This window comes from Anomaloglossus baeobatrachus, chromosome 2 (assembly GCF_048569485.1).
Source record: "Anomaloglossus baeobatrachus isolate aAnoBae1 chromosome 2, aAnoBae1.hap1, whole genome shotgun sequence".
NCBI classification, from domain to species: domain Eukaryota; kingdom Metazoa; phylum Chordata; class Amphibia; order Anura; family Aromobatidae; genus Anomaloglossus; species Anomaloglossus baeobatrachus.
The window spans coordinates 685,624,561-685,645,745 of NC_134354.1; the positions used below are offsets into that span (position 1 = coordinate 685,624,561).

Sequence of the window (21,185 nt, forward strand, 5' to 3'; positions counted from 1 at the left end):
ATACCTTGAATATGTTTTGGTAAACAATTAATATTCCAAAACTTGTGTCCAACAATTTCCGGACCTAACAGTGTATGGCTTCAAAAAGGCCCTATATGGTCAAAACGTTGCATTTAATGTTTATCCCTTGTATGCTGTGATCAATAAAGGAATCTTTCTAGAGCAGAATGTCTGATTCCTTGGATATTTGTAATTTCCAGCAATTGGCATTACCGTGGGGAGTTTAAGCAAGAATTCACGGGCCTTGGAATGGTGCATAGGATTACATAATTTTCAACCCTACAGTACTGCACTCATTATACAGTCATATGAAAACGTTTGGGCACCCCTATTAATGTTAACCTTTTTTCTTTATAACAATTTGGGTTTTTGCAACAGCTATTTCAGTTTCATATATCTAATAACTGATGGACTCAGTAATATTTCTGGATTGAAATGAGGTTTATTGTACTAACAGAAAATGTGCAATCCGCATTTAGACAAAATTTGACTGGTGCAAAAGTATGGGCACCTCAACATAAAAGTCACATTAATATTATTTTGTAGATCCTCCTTTTGCAAAAATCACAGCCTTTAGTCGCTTCCTATAGCTTTTAATGAGTTCCTGGATCCTGGATGAAGGTATATTTGACCATTCCTGTTTACAAAACAATTCCAGTTCAGTTAAGTTTGATGGTCGCCGAGCATGGACAGCACGCTTCACATCATCCCACAGATGTTCAATGATATTCAGGTCTGGGGACTGGGATGGCCATTCCAGAACATTGTAATTGTTCCTCTGCATGAATGACTGAGTAGATTTGGAGCGGTGTTTTGGATCATTGTCTTGCTGAAATATCCATCCCCTGCGTAACTCCAACTTCGTCACTGATTCTTGCACATTATTGTCAAGAATCTGCTGATACTGAGTTGAATCCATGCGACCCTCAACTTTAACAAGATTCCCGGTGCTGGCATTGGCCACACAGCCCCAAAGCATGATGGAACCTCCACCAAATTTTACTGTGGGTAGCAAGTGCTTTTCTTGGAATGCCGTGTTTTCTTGCCTCCATGCATAACGCCTTTTTGTATGACCAAACAACTCAATCTTTGTTTCATCAGTCCACAGGACCTTCTTCCAAAATGTAACTGGCTTGCCCAAATGTGCTTTTGCATACCTCAGGTGACTCTGTTTGTGGCGTGCTTGCAGAAACGTCTCCTTTTGCATCACTCTCCCATACAGCTTCTCCTTGTGCAACGTGCGCTGTATTGTTGACCGATGCACAATGACACCATCTGCAGCAAGATGAAGCTGCAGGTCTTTGGAGGTGGTCTGTGGATTGTCCTTGACTGTTCTCACCATTCTTCTTCTCTGCCTTTCTGATATTTTTCTTGGCCTGCCACTTCTGGGCTTAACAAGAACTGTACCTGTGTTCTTCCATTTCCTTACTATGTTCCTCACAGTGGAAACTGACAGTTTAAATCTCTGAGACAACCTTTTGTATCCTTCCCCTGAACAACTATGTTGAATAATCTTTGTTTTCAGATCATTTGAAAGTTGTTTTGAGGAGCCCATGATGCCACTCTTCATAGGAGATTCAAATAGGAGAGCAACTTGCAAATGGCCACCTTAAATACCTTTTCTCATGATTAGATACACCTGCCTATGAAGATCAAAGCTCAATGAGGTTACAAAACCAATTTAGTGCTTTAGTAAGTCAGTAAAAAGTAGTTAGGAGTGTTCAAATCAAGAAATTGATAAGGGTGCCCATACTTTTGCACGGTCAAATTTTGTTTAAATGCGGATTGCACATTTTCTGTTAGTACAATAAACCTCATTTCAATCCAGAAATATTACTGAGTCCATCAGTTATTAGATATATGAAACTGAAATAGCTGTTGCAAAAACCCAAATTGTTATAAAGAAAAAAGGTTAACATTAATAGGGGTGCCCAAACTTTTTCATATGACTGTACATACACACATCATTGCTAATAAAAGTAAAAAAAAATCATCAGAGTGCTCCTTTAATCTCTGTGTTTGCTGCACCATTTCTACAAGACTGACTGTTTTAGGCTTCTTTCCCACATCAGTGATTCTGGTACGTATGTTGCAGTTTTTATACGTACCAGAATCACGGATAGACGCAGACCCATTAAAATTAATGGGTCTGTGTACACATCAGTGATTTTTCACTGACCGTGTCTCCATGCGGCGTATATGCGTGTCCGTGTGCTCCGCATGGAGACAAGTCCGTTTTTTTCTGGCATCACTGATGTCCCACAAACCACACTATGGTGTGATCCATGAAATGCGTACCAGAAAAACACGTGCCATATTTTTGGACTATAAGACGCATCAGATCATAAGACGCACCCTGGTTTTAGAGGAGGAAAATAGGAAAATAAAATTTTAAGCAAAAAATGTGGTCATGACACTCTGTTATGGGGCTAGGATCTACTGCTGACACTATTATGGGGGTAAAGTCCCCAAATTCTCTACTAAGGTACCCCATCCTGGTAATGATCCTCCTGCCTTGTATATGATCCCCTCCTGGTAATGATCCTCCTGCCTTGTATATGATCCCCATCCTTGTATATCTCCCTCATCCTGGTATAGCCCCCATCCTGATAAATACCCCCATCCTGATATATACCCCTATCCTGCTATATACCCCCATCCTGCTATATACCCACATCTTGCTATATACCCCCATCCTGCTCATATACCCCCATCCTGCTCATATACCCCCATCCTGCTCATAATATACCCCCATCCTGGTATATGCCCTCATCCTACTATATACCCCATCCTGCTATATGGCCTGTATCCTATGGCACAGAAAAAAACAAACATTTATACTCACCTATCCTCACTCCCTGCAGCATCGATCATCTTCCTGTCAGTACCAGCAGCTGCGCCACTGACTTGTGTGGAGCCGTTCCCCTGCAGCATCACGATGTCCTCCTGTCTGCCAGCTCGCTGATGTGTGTGGAGACTAGCGGTGCGCACAGGGATGACGTCATCGCTGTGCTCTCTACACACATCAGTGGGCCGGCAGACAGGAGGACATTGCGATGCTGCAGGGATTGGTGGCCGGTGAGTATACCGTACTTATTCCCTGCCCCCCACGCTGATTATGATGCGCGGGAGGCAGTGAATATAGTCACACATGATCACTCCAGGCTGTAGTTGCCAGGGGTGATCACGCGGGCCGGCTGATTATTATGCGCGCACACCCCGCACATCATCCCGCCCACCTGTCAGCGCCGGCTTCAGCGCTGAGAAATGATGGGCAGGAGGATGAATGCATATGAGCGGGCCCATGTGATAACTGCAGGCTGCTACAGCCTGTTTGTGCCGCCGATGACCCGCTCCACCGTAGCACCCTCATTCCCTGCAGCCCTACATTCAGACTATAAGACGCACCCCCCAGTTTCCACCAACATTTGGGAAGTGCGTCTTATAGTCCGAAAAATACGGTACATTGAAAATAAAATGATTTTTATGCTCACCTTTTCCAGTGACGCTGTCTTCGGCCACTGCTCTCTGCTGCTTCCTGCCCGGCTAATTACTGTCATGCATATTCATTTATGCATGGCACAGCCGACCCGGAAGTAGCTGCAGTGGGAGTCAGCGGCAGCCGGAGGCAGCATCTGGGAGAGTTCAGCACCATGGGCAGCAGGAGCGGGGACAGGTGAGTTTATCTCCATGTGCAATCACGGATCACGGATTGCACATGGACAACCCACGTGTGCAATGAATCACGGCACATATGCTTTTTTTTTTTAACATGTCAGTGAAAAACGTCTGTGTTTTTCACTGACGTGTGAAACAGGCTTTAAGGCCGCTTTACACGCAGCGACATCACTAACGCGATGTCGTTGGGGGTGACGGAATTCGTGACGCACATCTGGCCTTGTTAGCGACGTCGTTGTGTGTCAAACGTACGAGCGACTTCTAACGAGCAAAAATACTCACCTTATCGTTGCTCGTTGACCCGCTGTCCAGTTCCCAAATATCGTTGCTGTTGCAGGACGCAGGTTGTTCGACGTTCCTGCGGCAGCACACATCGCTATGTGTGACACTGCAGGAACGAGGAACCTCACCGTACCTGCGGCCGCCTGCAATGAGGAAGGAAGGAGGTGGGCGGGATGTTTGTCCCGCTCATCTCCGCCCCTCCGCTTCCATTGTGCGGCCGCTTCGTGACGTCGCTGTGACGCCGAACGAAGCGGTTCGCCGGTCACAGCGACGTCGCTTGGCAGGTAAGAAGTGTGACGGGGACTAGTGATGTTGTGCGCCACGGGCAGCAATTTGCCCGTGACGCACAACCAACGGGGGTGGGTACGCATGCTAGCGATCTCGTTAGCGAGATCGCAGCGTATAAAGCGGCCTTTAGGATCATGCTGAACTTCCACACTAACAATGAGGGCAACTATATTTGTTGTTAAAGCGTTAATTTATAAGTTTAGTGTTCTTTAAGAGACCCAGCACTTATGGAATATGTGTTAATGGACTCTGAAGAGTTTCCGCTCCTCCATTACTTGGGATGATAGGAGCAGTGTGGGCACGTGAGCAGTGGGTGACTTGTGACTACGCGGGATATTGTAGAACATTTCTTGCAAATACGATATATTTAGGCAATATTCAATCATCTGCATATTTGGCAGCTCCAGCCCTTTATGATACACATAGTAACACATACTAGTACCCCTGACAGTAGAGGTGTTAATCTAATAAAGTAACTGGGGATTTTAAAGTAAAGGTCTGATGAAAAATGAAGATTTACAACCTAGAGAAACGTGTAAGTCGAACTGTTTATAACAGCAATGTTTTTCTAGCTCACAGCAGGGCACCAGAATGTGTTATTTAACACCATCCTCAAATTAAGTAGCATATAGATAAATATAATTGCAGGCTAAATTTCCATACCGAAACTGGTCTACTGGGACATATAAGCAGGGTAATATTTTCCTGGTAGAATTATTTGTGAGGAAGTAGCAGAATAAATCCTTTTGGATCAAGAGATGTATGAAGCAATTGTGGCTCAGAGCTTGGGACTTTATTGAAGCTTTTCCTAATGCCACGTACTCAAGGACTTGGAAAGCTCGATGACTTAGGAAAGTACATCGGAAAGTGAGGATTTTCATTTAGGTTAATATGTAAATATTCACAATCTAAGGCTACTTTCACACATCCGGTTTGAGCCGTTTTATTCCGGTTGCGGTTCCGGTTGCGGCACGCTACTGAGCATGCGCAGTGGAAAAAACCGCATGCGGCGGCCGGATGCGGTTTTTTCCGCATCGCGCCGCATCCGGCATCCATAGGCATGCATTGAAAATATGCCGCAGCGGCCGGATGCGGCGCGATGCGGGTTTTTTTGCTAGAGCAAAAAACGTTGCAGGGAACGTTCTATCCGGCCGCCGCATTTATTTATTTTGCCGCATCCGGAAAAAAACGGATGCACCGCAAAGTCATCAGGTACAATCCGGTTACAATGCAAGTCTATGGGGATAAACCGGATGCGATACCGGATCCGGTTTACCCGTTTTTTTCCGGATTGTACCTGATGGGAAAAAACTGATGTGTGAAAGTAGCCTAATTTGTAAAGTTCACACACAACAGAGAGAACTTTATAGAAAGTAAGAGTTGTTCTACAGATTGCAAACCGTCTATTTCAACGTCTCTGATACAGTATATAAACCCAAAACAGATCTGAAAACTTTAGTGTTACGGATTCTTGAAAGAAGGATATAGATTCTTGAAAGAAGGATATAGATTCTTAAAGAAAGGAAAAAAAATACATAGATATATATCTATCTATCACAAACGTACCATATTTGTAAATATTTAATTATATCTTTTCATGGGACAACACTGAAGAAATGACACTTTGATACCATGTAAATCTGTGTACAGCTTGTATAACAGCATAAATTTGGTGTGCCCTTTAAATAACTCAGCACACAGCCACTAATGTCAAAACTGCTGGCAACAAAAGTTAGTACACCCCTAAGTGAAAATGGGCAAATTGTGCCTAATTATCCATTTTCCCTCCCTAGTGTCATGTGACTCATTAATGTTACAAGGGCTCTGGTGTGAATGGGGAGCAGGTATGTTACATTTGGTGTTATCGCTCTTTTATACATGTCACTGGACGTTCAACATGGCGCCTTACAGCAAAGAATTCTGAAAAAAAGAATTGTTGCTTTATATAAAATATGGCCTAGGCTATAAGAAGATTGCCAACACTCTAAAATACTGAGCTGCAGAATGGTGGCCAAAACCATAAAGTGGTTTAACAAGACAGGTTACACTAAAAACAGGCCTCACTATGGTCAAAGAAAGACATTGAGTGCACGTGCTCAGCGTTATACACAGAGGTTGTCTTTTCAAAATAGACGTATGAGTGTTGTCAGCTTTGCTGCAGAGGTTAAAGGGGTGGGGTCTCAGCCTGTCAGTGCTCAGACCATTAGCCACAGACTGCATCAAATTGGTCTGCATGACTGTTGTCCAAGAAGGAAGCCTCTTCTAAAGATGATGCACAAGAAACAGTTTGCTGAAGACAAGCAGACTAAGAAAATGGATAACTGGAACCATGTCCTGTGGTCTGAAGAGACCAATATAAATGTATGTGGTTCAGATAGTGTCAAACGCGCGTGGCGGCAACCAGGTGAGGAGTACAAAGACAAGTTTGTCTTGCCTACAGTTGAGAATAGTGGTGGGAGTGTCAATGTTTGGGGCTGCATGAGTGCTGCCGGCTGTGGATAGCTACAGTTCATTGAGGAAACTACGAATGCCAACACATACAGTGACATACTGAAGCAGAGCATGATCCCCTGATAATGGAAACTGGATCACAGGGCAGTATCCCAACATGATAATGACCTCAAACGCACCTCCAAGGTGACCACTGCCTTGCTAAAGAAACTGAGGGTACAGGTGTTGAACTGGCAAAGCATGTCTCCAGACCTAAACTCTATTGAGCATCTGTGGGGCCTCCTCAAAATGCAAGGTGGAGGAGTGCAAGGTCTCTACCATCAACCAGCTCTATGACGTCATCATGAAGGAGTGGATAAGGATCCTAGTGGCTCCTGTGATACTCTGGTGAACTCTGTGCCTAAGAGAGTTAAGGCAGAGTGGGCCAAAGAGGGCGAACATATATACTAGGATGGTGGACGTATATACCAGGATGAGCCCAAGATGGGGGACATACAGTATACACCAGGATAAGGGACATATATATAAGGATGGGAGTAATATATACTAGGATGGGGGACATATATACCATGATGTGTCCAAGATGGGGATCATATATACCAGGATTAGAGACATATATACCAGGATATATGGGCCCAGGATGGGGATCATATATACATGGAAGGGGCCCATGATTGGGGACATTAGTACGGAACTGGGGGACATTACCCCCCATAACAGTGTAACCAGCAGACCCCCTCCCCCCACAACAGTGTGTCACTACATTTTTTGTTCACATTTTTTTACCTATGTTCTGCCTTTAAAACCTTGGTGCTGCGTCTTATAGTTCATGAAATACAGAGTATGTATATATATATATATATATATATATATACACAATTGAAATCAGACAATTATATGCATCTAAAACGACACATCTGCATGTTTTTCTCACTATCTAACATGAAATCAGAATAAACCTTTCCCGTTTTAGGTCAATTAGGATTACCAAAATTATTTAAATTTGCCAAATGCCAGAATAATGAGAGACTGAGTGTTTTAAAGCATTTCTATTACTTTGTGCAAAGTCAAAACAAAAGTTTACATGCACTAAAAGTACTATGCCTTCAAACAACATAGGACAGCCCATATGATGTCATCTCTTTGGAAGGTTCTGATAGGTTTATTGGCAACATCTGTGTTAATTAGAGACACAGCTATGGATGTATGTATGTTAAATGCACACCTGAAATACACTACTTCTTTGTGTAGTATCATGGGAAAGTCAAAAGAAATCAGCCAAGACCTCAGGAAAAGAATTGTGGACTTGCGCAAGTCTGGTTCAACCTTGGGTGCAATTTCCATATACCTGAAGGTGCCTTGTTCATCTGTACGAACAATTGTACAAAAGTACAAACAAGATGGGAATATGGTCAATATGTGGTGATCTGAAAGTTCTCTCTATGCTCCTTGGGAAGTAAGGAGGATACACAAAGTACCTATGCTTTTTGTATGAATGGGACAGCTGGCATATAACTCATTACTGGAGCCAAAAAAGTTGGCCAACAAGAACACCTTTGCGACCTGGATTGAAAACCATAGTTGAGGAAAGTTTAGTTGATCCCACTAAAGTTCTCTTGGTTCCACTCCACATTAAGCTTGGACTGATGAAGCAGGTTATGAAAGCTCTACCGAAAGAAGGAGAGACTTTTAAGTACCTGTGTACCAAGCTCCAGGAATAGTGTTGAGCGGACCCGGATCGGCAAAATCCGTATCCGCACGGTTCGAGAGTCTGATCCGAGTCCGATCAGTACCCGGGATTCGGGGTGCAAGATCCGGAATATTTTTTTTTCTCTCTCTCTCTCTCTCTCTCACTCTCTCTCTCGTCCAAAGTCATTAAAAGGTGTGTGCCTCCTAAGAAATCTGACGCATCTTTCTGCTACTGTACGCCAGCATCCGAAAAGTACTGCAGTCATAAACTGGACTGAAGAACATCTCTGCCTTTATATACACACTTTTTTGGTGTAACTTCTGATGAATTTCTCAGTCCACTAGCTCCATGACACTTAGTTCCCACCATTTTTCACACTTTAGCACAGCTGGAAGAATAATAGCAAAAGTCGCAATATATTTACGTAAGTAGCAGTTTGCAACCTTTCAGTTTTATATCACAATTCTGGCACAAAATATTTAATAAACAAGACCTTTTATCTAGATTTTTTGCATAGAGAGATCAGTCTGAAATGATCACAGAGTAACATTATAGCAGGGAAATCGATGCACATTTATCTTAAATTTCCACTATACAATTATTGCACGGTTTATGTACAAATCGTGTATATAACTTATCATTTCCATTATTGGTTGCAGCACATCCCTATTTTCATGTGCTACCCCCCATGGGGTACATGGGGTAACGTGTAGCTGAGAAATCCTGATAAAAGATTCAATCTAAGGCCAGAGTCATACTTGCAAGTGACTCGCATCGCATCACCAGCATGGCCGGACACTCTCCGGACAGGAGCATCTCAGCTGCATAGAAATACATGAAGCTGACCTGCTCCTGTCAGGAGAATGTGCAGCCGCGTTGGGTGATGCGATGTGAGACTTGCATGAGTTGCACACGAGTCACTCACAAGTGTTGACTCCGGTCTAATATATATGTGGCGCCCCTGACCTGGTCAGGCACCACTGAGTACTGCACCCATGCTGGGGGCAGTACAACACAGGTAATCCAGAAGGCTGACCGGGGTGTGTACGCACAGGCACATAGTAACCAGGTCTCCCATATTGACCTATGAAGGGACCCCTGGGGAATCCAGGAGGGGGCGTGGCTTCCATCTCCACTCAAGGGGTGTGGTAGAGAGTCTGGTTGCTAAGTTGCAGAGATAGGCACATAGGGGAGGAAGTAGTGAGCCAGTCAGTTAGTGAAGCTCAGGGAGAGAGCACAGTCGCAGAGGAAGAACCTGCAGGCTGTCACTAGTCGGACACCGCAGGTGCAGTGGTTGCTGGCGGGGTAGAACGGTCACCTTGTAGTGCCGCCCGAAAACCACCTGAGGCCGGAGTGCAGAAAGGTGGCTGAGTACGGGGACTGCCAGGTGAACCAGGCCCGCACGGGGTTACAGGTCCCCAGAGGAGGGGCCCATTCAGTTGGCCTGCTCAACCTGCTGGTGAGGGCAGTTCATGCCCTTCACCTCACCAACACAGAGTCTGCAGCCACGTAGCAACGAGAGGGCCCATAGGTGACAAGAGGCAAGCAGCAGGAGTTACCTAGTCCAGGCTACAAAAAAACGGGCCGAAAAGGGGAGAACAGGCGGAAGCAACTTCCCTGGGTGACCCCATAGGACTTCAAGTCTGGGTCACCACAAAAACAAGAGGGCTTGGAAGGCGAGTCAGTAGCCGCCCCCTAAGTCAGCCTGAAGGAGCCTGGTTCCCTACTTGGAGCATCACAGCATCGCCCGGGTTACTCCCCCCTGCCAGCTAAAGTGAGTAAAAACCCTGAAAGAAATTCCTGCTGTGCGTGTGAGTTCCTCTGCGACCTGTGGTACCACCCCCCTACACCGGGCCCTGGGGCTTGCCTCACTCTCGGGAGGCCACAACAACTGACTGCAACTAACATCAGCCCCAGGCGTCCCCTAATCTGCAGTGGCGGTCACCCTGACAACAATTAACGAGAGTGGCGTCACGAATTCCCCATTGAAGTTAACCTACCTGTGACCAGAAGATTTTCCAGCCCGTGAAGACCCTGTGGTGACCTGCACCTGAAGGTAATGCGGGGCTCTACATCTCAAGCTGAGTATATGTGTGTATATGTATATGTGTGTGTATGTCCGCTAAAAGGAATCCGCACTTTCGCATTTACAATCATGAAATTTTGCACAGCCGCCTCAATTGACTTAGGGAACGTCGTAGACTATGTTTTGAGGGGAAAATTTGATCCCGCGCTTTACAGTTACTCACCAAAAAATCTGCTTACATTAAAGTCAGTGGAGCTGTGAGCTACAGGTCATTAATAGAACCTCTGATTGCTTGCTATAGGCAACAAAGGACATTCTTAGTATGAGGCTAGGATGCGAGAATAACGGATGCTATATGCTAATGGCCCTCGGCTCAGGCTCTGCTGCGAATGTGAGCCGAGTGTTATGCGACTGTGTCACAGCTGCGGAGGAGAGGGCGGGCGCTGCGGAGGAAAGAGAAGGGTTATTTTCCCCATCTCCTCCATTGTCAGCTGTGTGCATATCGCACTGCACTTGAATGACATCCAAGTGCAATCCGATGTTTTTCTCGCACCCATAGACTTGTATGGGTGCAAGTGACACGGCTCTCGCAGACAATCGCAGCATGCTGCGATTTTTTTCCTCAGTCCGATTAGAGCTGAGGAAAAACTCGCAGATCTGAGCTGCAGCATTGTCTTATATGGGGCCGAGTGCAATGCCAGAGTTTCTCACATTGGACTTGTGCGAGTCACATGTAATAGTGACTCTGACCTAAGACAGCTTATGTGTGAGATAATATGATTTTGGTGAACAGACGGATAGAGACAGACAGACAGAGAAAGACAGAGAAAGAAATAGAGAGACAGAGAAAGAGAGACACACAGCGAGAGAGACAGAAAGAGAGAGAAATGGATAGTGAGAGAAACAGAGACAGACAGAGAGACCAAGAGAGACAGAAAGAGATGGATAGAGAGAGACAAAGACAGACAGACTGAGAGAGATAGACAAAGAGGGAGAGAGACACTTATTTACTATCTCGGGCAATACCGAGTACTACAGCTAGTGAACAAATGAAGAGGTTTTGTTAATTGCCATTCGATTGCTGTACTTGGTGCAATGGCCATGACTTTTATCCGATCAGTCATTTGGGCGAACATTGCCCTCTGTAAATGAGCATTAGGCCTCAGCTCCACTTGCGCACAGCTTCTGAGGAGAGCATAGAAAGTGACATGCTAATAACCCTCTGCTGTGAGTGTGAGCCGAGAGTCATGCGACTGTTATCCAATCTTACGATCGGATCACAGGTGCGGAGGAGAGGGGGGGAGCACTTTCTCCCATCTCCTCCCAGGCCTGTCTCTGCGTATATCGCACTGCGGTCGGATGACATGCGAGTGCAGTGAGATGTTTCACACGCTCCCATAGACTTGTATGGGGGTGTGTGATCCGACACTCACTGCCAAACGCACCATGCTGTGATTCATTTCGCATGCCGCTGTGACATGAGAAATCAATCGCAGATGGACACTGGCCTATAGTTTTACACTAGAGTGATAGCAATCTGAAAGTTTATCGGATTGCACTCGTCCGTGCAAAACGCAAGTGGACCCGAGGCCTTACACCAATATATGAATTACATTACCATGTAACCATGTTTAACCACTATCACCTATATCAATTATTGAAATCTGTGAGAAAATGCTTTGCGGTTATATGGACATGAGGACTTTTCTGGCTAGCTCTAGAATAAACTTCCCTACAATCATTTTGAAGGGTTTTTTTTCACAATAGTTTTTTTTCACAATAGTGTGTTCTGACAAGTCATAAAAAGTGACAGCTAAAACCAGTTATTAAACTCTTTATGATCGATGCGATCTACATATATCAGAATAACAGAAAATGGATGTAACTGATTTGTACTTCAGCCTCATACTATATGTTATAAACAATCTTTCCTTTTTTATTGCATTTAACTTCATGATTTATTAAGATGTTTCCAAGCTTCAGGAGAAAGTAGAATCAAACCATTCGGATTTACCACTATGTTTCATGCCTATGTCATGATTTTAGAAATAGTTACGTATTTGTCAAATTTTCATGTGCAAATAAAAAACGTGGCCAAAAAATACAATATAGTACAATAGAAGGTAATAATAAATGATGAGGATATTTTACAGCGTGGTTTGCAGATTATGAGCACTCATCAACAAGAAAAAGTGTCCACATATAATTCTTTGACAGGGTTTCCCTTGAGAAACAGAGCAAGTCTTCAGGAAGCCTGAAGAGGATGTTCTGGCTGATATCAGCTGAGAGTTGAAGAGGGGCACAGGACTTGTAAATCACTTTATGAAATAATGTACTTCTGTTTTATTGATTACATACGGCCGCAGGCGGGTCTACAACTCCTCTTTCTCTTATCTTTTCCTACATTTGCTTTTTAATCTCAAGAACTAATTAGCAAAATCACTTAATTCTTAGCACTCAGAGAATGGCAGGGGGTTAATCCTCCGCACTCACAGACCTGCCTTATCCTTTACACACAGATATCTGATATCTGCCTCTATTATAGAGTATTCTCTCTAGTATTATCTGGGAGAACTTTGGAAGGGAATATATAATATACCATGTCTGCTCTGTTTAGCTCTTCCCATCTAGTAATGGGGACTTCTATGTTGCTCATATTTATACACCAGGACATGACCTAGAAAGAAAGAAACCTTCATATTCCTAAACCCACAATAACGACTAGACATTCATGGAAAGTTGTGAGAAGGTTACTCAATGCGATAATAGAAATCATTCTATGCCTCACTTTATTGGATACCATCAAAGTTTTACTTATCAAATCTACATGAAATAACCTCTCTAAATATATGGATGTGTAAACGAATGAGAGGCTACAGCCCCAGGGGGTGGTGGAGTGTTAACAAGCCACTTTAAGGCTATGTGCACACGCTGCGTTTTTTTGACGCTGCGTTTTTGTGCGTTTTTGGCCGCTAAAAACGCACAAAAACGCACCTGCGTCGAAAAAACGCGGCAAAAAACGCACGCGTTTTTGCCGCGATTTGGTGCGTTTTTTTGCTGCGTTTTGCTGCGTTTTTGCTCACTGCGTCCTTATGCGTTTTTTATCAGTGAACAAAAAAAAAAAAGGTCTGATGTCATTTCCTTCTTCAATGTGTTCTTCATTCTCCACTAGTGTATGCAGAAGAGCAGACAGCTGCAGAACTACAAGGCTCAGCATCCTCGATCCAATAGTGTATGCAGGACAGCAGACAGCAGCTGTCGAACTACAAGGCTCAGCATCCTCCTTACAGGACTGTATGCAGGATTTCTCTGCCCCCCCCAAAAAAAAAAAATGACGTGGGCTTCGCCATATTTTTGTATGCTAGCCGGGTACAGCAGGCAGGTACGGGCTGCCCCCAACCCCCAGCTGCCTATTTGTACCCGGCTGGGAACCAAAAATATAGGGAAGCCCTTTTTTTTTTAAATTATTTCATGAATTTCATGAAATAATTTTAAAAAAAAAATGACGTGAGCTTCGCCCCATTTTTGAGTCCAGCCGGGTACAACTAGGCAGCTGGGGATTGGAATCCACAGTGCAGGGTGCCCATGCTTTCTGGGCACCCCCGCTGTGAATTGCAGTCCCGCAGCCACCCCAGAAAATGGCGCTTTCATAGAAGCGCCATCTTCTGGCGCTGTATCCAACTCTTCCGGCTGCCCTGATGCCGGGTGGCTAGCCAGGTAATAATGGAGTTAGGGCTAGCTGTATATTATCAGCTAGCCCTAAGCCCGAAATTCATGGTGTCACGCCAATATTAGACATGGCCACCATGAATTTCTAGTAAAGATAAAAAAAAAAACACAACACAGAAAAATATTTTTATTAGAAATAAAACACAACACAATTAGTGACTCCATCTTTATTGAAATAAACCCCCCTCCGCAGTAATCCTGGGTCAGGGTCCCGCGCCGTCCAATCAGGATCCAATATCATCTGATCGGTTTGCTGGAAGGCAGAGCGATCAGATGATGTGTCAGGTTAAAGGATGTGAATCCCATCACACATCAGCTGATTGTATAAAAGCCGATTATACAATCAGCAGATGCATCAGTAGAAAAAAAAAAAAAATAATACTCACTTATGTGCTGAATTACCGGCAGCTCCCGGAGCGATGGGGCGGGAGTCTGATCCTGTCCGATCGCTGCAGCAGCTGCCGGTAATCAGGGATGAAGTCTCCTGACGCATCCGCTGATACCGGCCGGGCGCCCGCGTCAGCCCGAGACTCGATCAGCTGATGCGTCAGGTGACTGCATCAGGTGATCCATCGCCAGGTCCTGCAAGCAAGGTCCTGCCCCGGGGAGACTGCACACAGCCGGAGCGGGAGCGGCGATACCGTGACAGGAGCTGGGAGCGGGCATGGCACCGCGAGGCTGCAGACAGGTGAGTATAACTTTTTTTTTTTTTATTCTACTGTTAACTTTTGTTTTCGCAGCCGCTTCCACCTCCCGCCCAGACATGGCGCCGCACGGCAGCATACATGCACAGGACGGGAGATGGACGCGGCGGGTGACGGTACCGGGAGGATTCATGCTTCTGTCTATACTGACAGAAGGAATCCTCTTCCTGTACACGTCACTTTACTACCCACCTCCTGCGCTTATAGCTGCGTTTTTGGTCTTAGAAACGCACCAAAACGCAGCTATTTGCGTTTCTCATTGCGTCTTTCAACATCCCATTGAACTCAATGGATGAAAAGCGCAGTGAAAAACGCGGGAATAATTGACATGCTGTGTTTTTGTGGTCACCACAAAAACGCAGCTGAAAAAAAAACGCTGTGTGGGGACAGCAAAAATGAAAACTCATAGACTTTGCTGGGGAAGCAAAGTCATGCAGTTTTGAGGCCAAAAACGCACCCGAAAAACGCGCAAAAACGCCGAGAAAAACGCACCGTGTGCACATAGCCTAAGGGTATGTGTGTAGATTTGGTGCAGAACTTTGAGGATATGTGTGCAGATTTGGTGCAGAACTTTAAAGGGAACCTGTCATCAGAAATTTGGCTTTCAACCTAAATGTTTCCCCCTCTGCAGCTCCTGGGCTGCATTCTAGTAAGGTTTCTACACTTTTTGTGCCCCCTTTTAAACCAAAATAAATACTTTATAAAGTTGTACCTTTTGGTATGAAAATCGTGTAAATTCTCCATGGGGGCGGGCTCTATGGTGTCCGTTGCTGTCCCTTACGCCGTCCCCCCACGCTCCAAATCATCCCTCAGGATGCCGCCCACTGCGCCCGAGGTCCCGTGCACGCCAGGACACCTGGTGACGTGGTCGCAGGCACGAGAGTATGGGCGGCGCTGTGATTGCATCGCAAGTGCCCGCCCATACTCTCGTGGCCGCGCTCTCCCCTCTGTACATCGTTCAGATCCTTTCCGCTTCTCCTGTGCTGTGCTGCTCCGCTCCTCCCATCTATTTCCTGCTGCAGGGTACGATGGGAAGGAGGTGACGTCTGGTCATTTGGCCGGCGCAGAACGCTGGAGGAAGAGGGGAAAGTGCGGTCACGAGGTTATGGGCGGCACTTGCTGATGACACTCACAGCACCGCCCATAACCTCGTGCCTGCGCAAAACGTCACCAGCGGTCACATGTGCACAGTCCCGCTACAGTCCCACAGTGCATGCGCGGGACCTCGGGCGCCCAGGGGCGGCGTCCTGAGGTTTGAAATTCAGCGTTTGAGGGCGGCGTACATCGGCAGGAGGACAGTAACGGACACCAGGCACCCCGCCCCCATGGATAATTTACGAAATTTACATACAAAAAGGTACAACTTTATAAAGTGTTTTATTTTGGTATAAAAGGGGCCAGAAAAACTACAGGAACCTTGCTAGAATGCAGCCCAGGAACTGCAGAAGGGGAAACTTTTAGGTTTATAGCTAAATTTCTGATGACAGGTTCCCTTTAAGGATATGTGTGCAGATTTGGTGCAGAACTTTGAGGATATGTGTGCAGATTTGGTGCAGAACTTTAAGGCGGGCTTTGCACACTACGACATCGCAGGTGCGATGTCGGTGGGGTCATGTCGAAAGTGACGCACTTCCTGCGTCGCTCTCGACATCGTAGTGTGTAAATCCTAGATGATACTTTTAACAAGCGCAAAAGCGTCGTAATCGTGTAACGGGGGCAGGGGGCGCCTCAGGGGGTGTAGTCGAGTCCCCTCGCCTTGTGGGCCGCAGGCTGAACCCCGGCCCGGCCGTGGATGCATGGGGCCCATTCATGACAGCGTTCTTTCTGTGCTCTCCAGCTCCTTCTTCACTTTCAGGAAAGAGACAATTGCAGGCAGCGGGTAAACCAAACACCGATTTATTAAACAAAGCTTCCATCTTTCTGTTTGAAGCAGGCTTACTTTAGTACGTTACAAGTCCTTTTCTACGAAAACGGTTTCCTTTTTCTCTACGGGCACTTTCCTTTGCCTGCAGGGGCCAATTGTTATCCCCCTAGCAGTGGTACTCCTATCCCGATTTTAATCCAGCCCTTTCCCAGGGATTTGTATTGAACTAGGGGACGGCTCCAGTACTCACTACCGGCTCCGGATTAGCTCCAACTTCTCCGCTCCACTGCCACAGCACCCACTCCTGCACTCTGCCCCAGCACTTCTCCTCAGCTCTCTCTCATGTTACATTCCCAGCACACTGCCCTGCATTCAGAGCCCAACCCCCCTTCTCTTCCCTCCTAGGCTGCCCTGCCCCTTCCTTCCCTGTCACTGTTACCAGGGGAACCACTCACTACACTGGCACCTAGGGGGGGGAGAACCGTACATAACACACAACATTGTACAATGTGCCACCATACTCCTGTGGCGTCTTCAGGGGGGGGATTCTCTTTCCCGGTTCGGGGGTCCGACTACCCCTTACAATCGTATCATCGGTGTAGCGTCGGCGAATTCCATAATTATGGTGACGCGTCGGTCCGATGTTGTTCCTCGTTCCTGCGGCAGCACACATCGCTGTGTGTGAAGTCGCAGGAGCGAGGAACATCTCCTACCTGCGTCACCCGGGCTCCCGTCGGCTATGCTGAAGGAAGGAGGTGGGCGGGATGCTTACATCCCGCTCATCTCCGCCCCTCCGCTCCTATTGGCCGCCTGCCTTGTGACGTCGCAGTGACGCCACACGACCCGCCCCCTTAATGAGGCGGTTCGCCGGCCAGAGCAACGTCGCACGGCAGGTGAGTGCATGTGAAGCAGCCGTAGCGATAATATTCGCTACGGCAGCTATCCCAATGATATTGCAGCTGCGACGGGGGCGGGGACTATCGCGCTCGGCATCGCAGCATCGGCTTGTGATATTTCAGTGGGCAAAGTACCCCTAAGGGTATGTGTGCAGATTTGGTGCTGAACTTTAAGGTTATGTGCGCAGATTTGGTGCAGAACTTTAAGGGTATGTGCGCAGATTTGGTGCAGAACTTTAAGGGTATGTGCGCAGATTTGGTGCAGAACTTTAAGGGTATATGCGCAGATTTGGTGCAGAACTTTAAGGATATGTGTGCAGATTTGGTGCAGAACTTTTCTTTTCTTTGAAAACTGCACTTTTTGGCAGAAAACGAATGTGTTTTGGTGCATTGTTTGGTGTGTTTTTGTGCCATTTTGTTTTTTAATTAAATTATTAGTTGGAAGCACAATAAAAATGCATGAAAAAAATGCACCAACAATCTGCAAGAAAAAAATAAGCAACATACGCACATCACTTCAGAAATCTCATAGACTTTGCTGGCTTCTAGATAGGAATGGAGATTTTGGTGCAGATTTGTAACAAAAAAAACAATCAAAAAAGCACCATGTGCACATAGCCTAGTTACAACGATGGGGCAGTTAAATTAATATTTGCCTCTATGAATAAAAGACTGCCAACCACTTTTGTACAGCACCTGCCTAGCAATCTCTATAACTAAGAAGTCTCTATTATCTTATAGACAACTAAAAAGTTGATCAGTGTTGTACAGATATTTATTTGGTTCCTTACGTTTGACTTACCTTGTCTATGATCATGTCTGTAAAGCGCTGTGGAATTATTAGCGCTATAAAAGTGAGGAAAAAAATTAAATAAATATGCTAAAGTATTTACAAAGTATACACCAAAGCACCATGCTGCTACTTCTAGTCTTCAGTTTGCTTTCTCCACTGTTATGATAACATATTTCATTACTTATTGTCTTAAATCATGGGTGTAGTGGTTTGCCATACTGCCAGTGTCTTCATAAATGTCTTACATATAGCAGAATTATGACTCTAACCATCTTGTATTTTTTGTTTTAGTGTACCTGTCTATTAAGACAGGAAGCCAGTGTGGTGTAAACTGCATTTTGCATAGGTAGCGCTTACATACCATGCTGTCACTTGTAGTCCTACATATATGCAATATCAATGGCAGACACAGACAAAAAAGGGCCCCTGTGCAACATGTCTATGGGGGCCTTTTTCAGTCCAATAACTCATCAAAATGTACAATTCTAACTGATTTGGAGGCAGACATGGGCCCCCTTACCTCTTGTGGCTGCACAGGTTGAACCAATGATATGTCTGCCCCTGTGTAATGTCCTATTGCAAGTCACATCTGCGTTATCCAGTCTATATGCAATAAAATTGGGACATGGTGGTATATATACACACACAAAAAATTCTTTTCACATTCACTTTCTTCATTATGTACAATTTTATATATATATATATATATATATATATATATATATATATATATATATATAGTACAATGTATTGGCCATACATTATGAGAAAAAGTAGTGAGTGTGAAAAGAATGTTTGTTTGTATGTATGTATATATAAACTAAAGAATGTATGTCTGGAACACCAATGGTGTGAACATGGTGCAAGAGTCAAAAAACATAACTATACAATAGGATAAAGAGTTGCACACAAGTCACAATGTATATGGGAATGATGAAAAGCAAAACTGCTATGGGAATACTAGACTGAAAAATACAATGAACTATCTGAAAAAGTGAAAAAACATGAAAAATGAAATATGCATAACTGCTATGAATAATAGAAATATAAGAGATGTTTCGCCATTGTATTGATCAAGGCAAAAGAGCCCCAAACCAACGCCAAGGTAATCTCTATTTTTAGGGTCCCTAGCCTATATGTAACCTCACCTGCAGTCAAAAAAGTTGCTCTGTATGGTAAGCAAAGCACCAAGCTATATATGTGAAGTGAAACTATATATATATATATATATATATATATATATATATATATATATATATATATATATATATAGATAGATAGATAGATAGATAGATAGATAGAAAGATTGATATATTTATTATTCTTTTCACATTCACTTTTTTCATTATGTATGGGTCCATACATATAGCGTGTGTACATATACACACACACCTATATATGTACATATACACACTATATAATGTAGTAGGTGAGGTGGCATTACATTGATACACTGTGATGATGTGGGGTCCCTGCTGAGCAGAAGCTTATGCTAGGCTGTAATTAACACTTAAGTGTCCAGTGATCACAGGGACCATCCTATTGTGCCTAGTGAGGGGTATTCACATGTGAAGTATGGCTAATGATGCCTTGTAATCCCTTGGTTTAACAAACAGCTACACAGTTTACATAGACTCACTTTACAAAGGATTACACAGGATTAGCAGGATGCCCCCTGCTGAAGGAGATTACTAACACAAACTTTTCTGGACTAGCAGTCACCCACCCAAACATCATGAGAAATGTCACTGATGATCTACACTGAGGGTCTGAGCCATTGAACACTAGAGCAGCATGTTGTTCTGGCACTTGGAGAGTTAAACCAATCTCCATATGCTTCCTAGACTTCAATTTAAAACTGTTGTCTACAAAGAGATCTAACCCATGAAGCTGAACATCATTACTGCCATAAAGGGAGATGGAAGTGCTCATCAGATCACTCAGACCTATTTGTTCCATTCCCACTGTAATCATATCTGTGACAAGGTTAACTTTAGTATATACTCCACATTGCTGTGCTGTGTATATGGGGCTGGCTGTATATCACACACTACTTCACAGGCACTGAGTCCCCAAACAATGCAGAACAATATGGCATTGTGTTTACAAAGTTTCTAGTGTAGATAAATAGAATATACTGCAAAAAATAAACATAATCTAATAAACAGTAAATACAAGAGTATAATAAACATTTACCTGCTGTGTTCATTGTGTTTGTGGCTCCTCATAAACTCCTATTCATATGTAGGACAGAGACACCTTCTCCTGGTATGTGGACAAGTCACAAGTGTGGACGGTGAGGTGGCTTCTTCAGAGACAATGCATGTGTCGTCTACTTTTATCACTGGCCACTAGGAATGCAAGGGAAGTTGAGTAGGTGCCAGTTCCATGTTGAGCTCCTGTGGTGGTGCCCTGCTGTGCATGGTGCTGGCTGATGCTGTGGTGGTCCCCTGCTGTGCATGGTGCTGTGATGGTGCCCTGCTGTGCATGGTGCTGGCTGATGCTGTGGTGGTCCCCTGCTGTGCATGGTGCTGTGGTGGTGCCCTGCTGTGCATGGTGCTGGCTGATGCTGTTGTGGTGCCCTGCTGTGCATGGTGCTGGCTGATGCTGTGGTGGTGCCCTGCTGTACATGGTGCTGGCTGATGATGTGGTGGTGCCCTGCTGTGCATGGTGCTGTGGTGGTGCCCTGCTGTGCATGGTGCTGGCTGACGCTGTGGTGGTGCCCTGCTGTGCATGGTGCTGGCTGATGCTGTGGTGGTGCCCTGGTGTGCATGGTGCTGGCTG

The 21,185-nt window shown here is 45.0% G+C and overlaps 1 long non-coding RNA gene across 1 annotated transcript in view; it reads right to left on the reverse strand.

Annotated features, from left to right (window-relative positions):
- LOC142290562 (uncharacterized) overlaps nucleotides 1-20,946 on the reverse strand; it is a 34,235-nt gene extending 13,289 nt beyond the window's left edge. Inside the window, exon 1 of the long non-coding RNA XR_012750343.1 lies at nucleotides 20,598-20,946. This is a non-coding gene — a long non-coding RNA (uncharacterized LOC142290562). The remainder of the gene's footprint in view (nucleotides 1-20,597) is intronic.
- Between the last annotated feature and the right edge of the window lie 239 nt (nucleotides 20,947-21,185).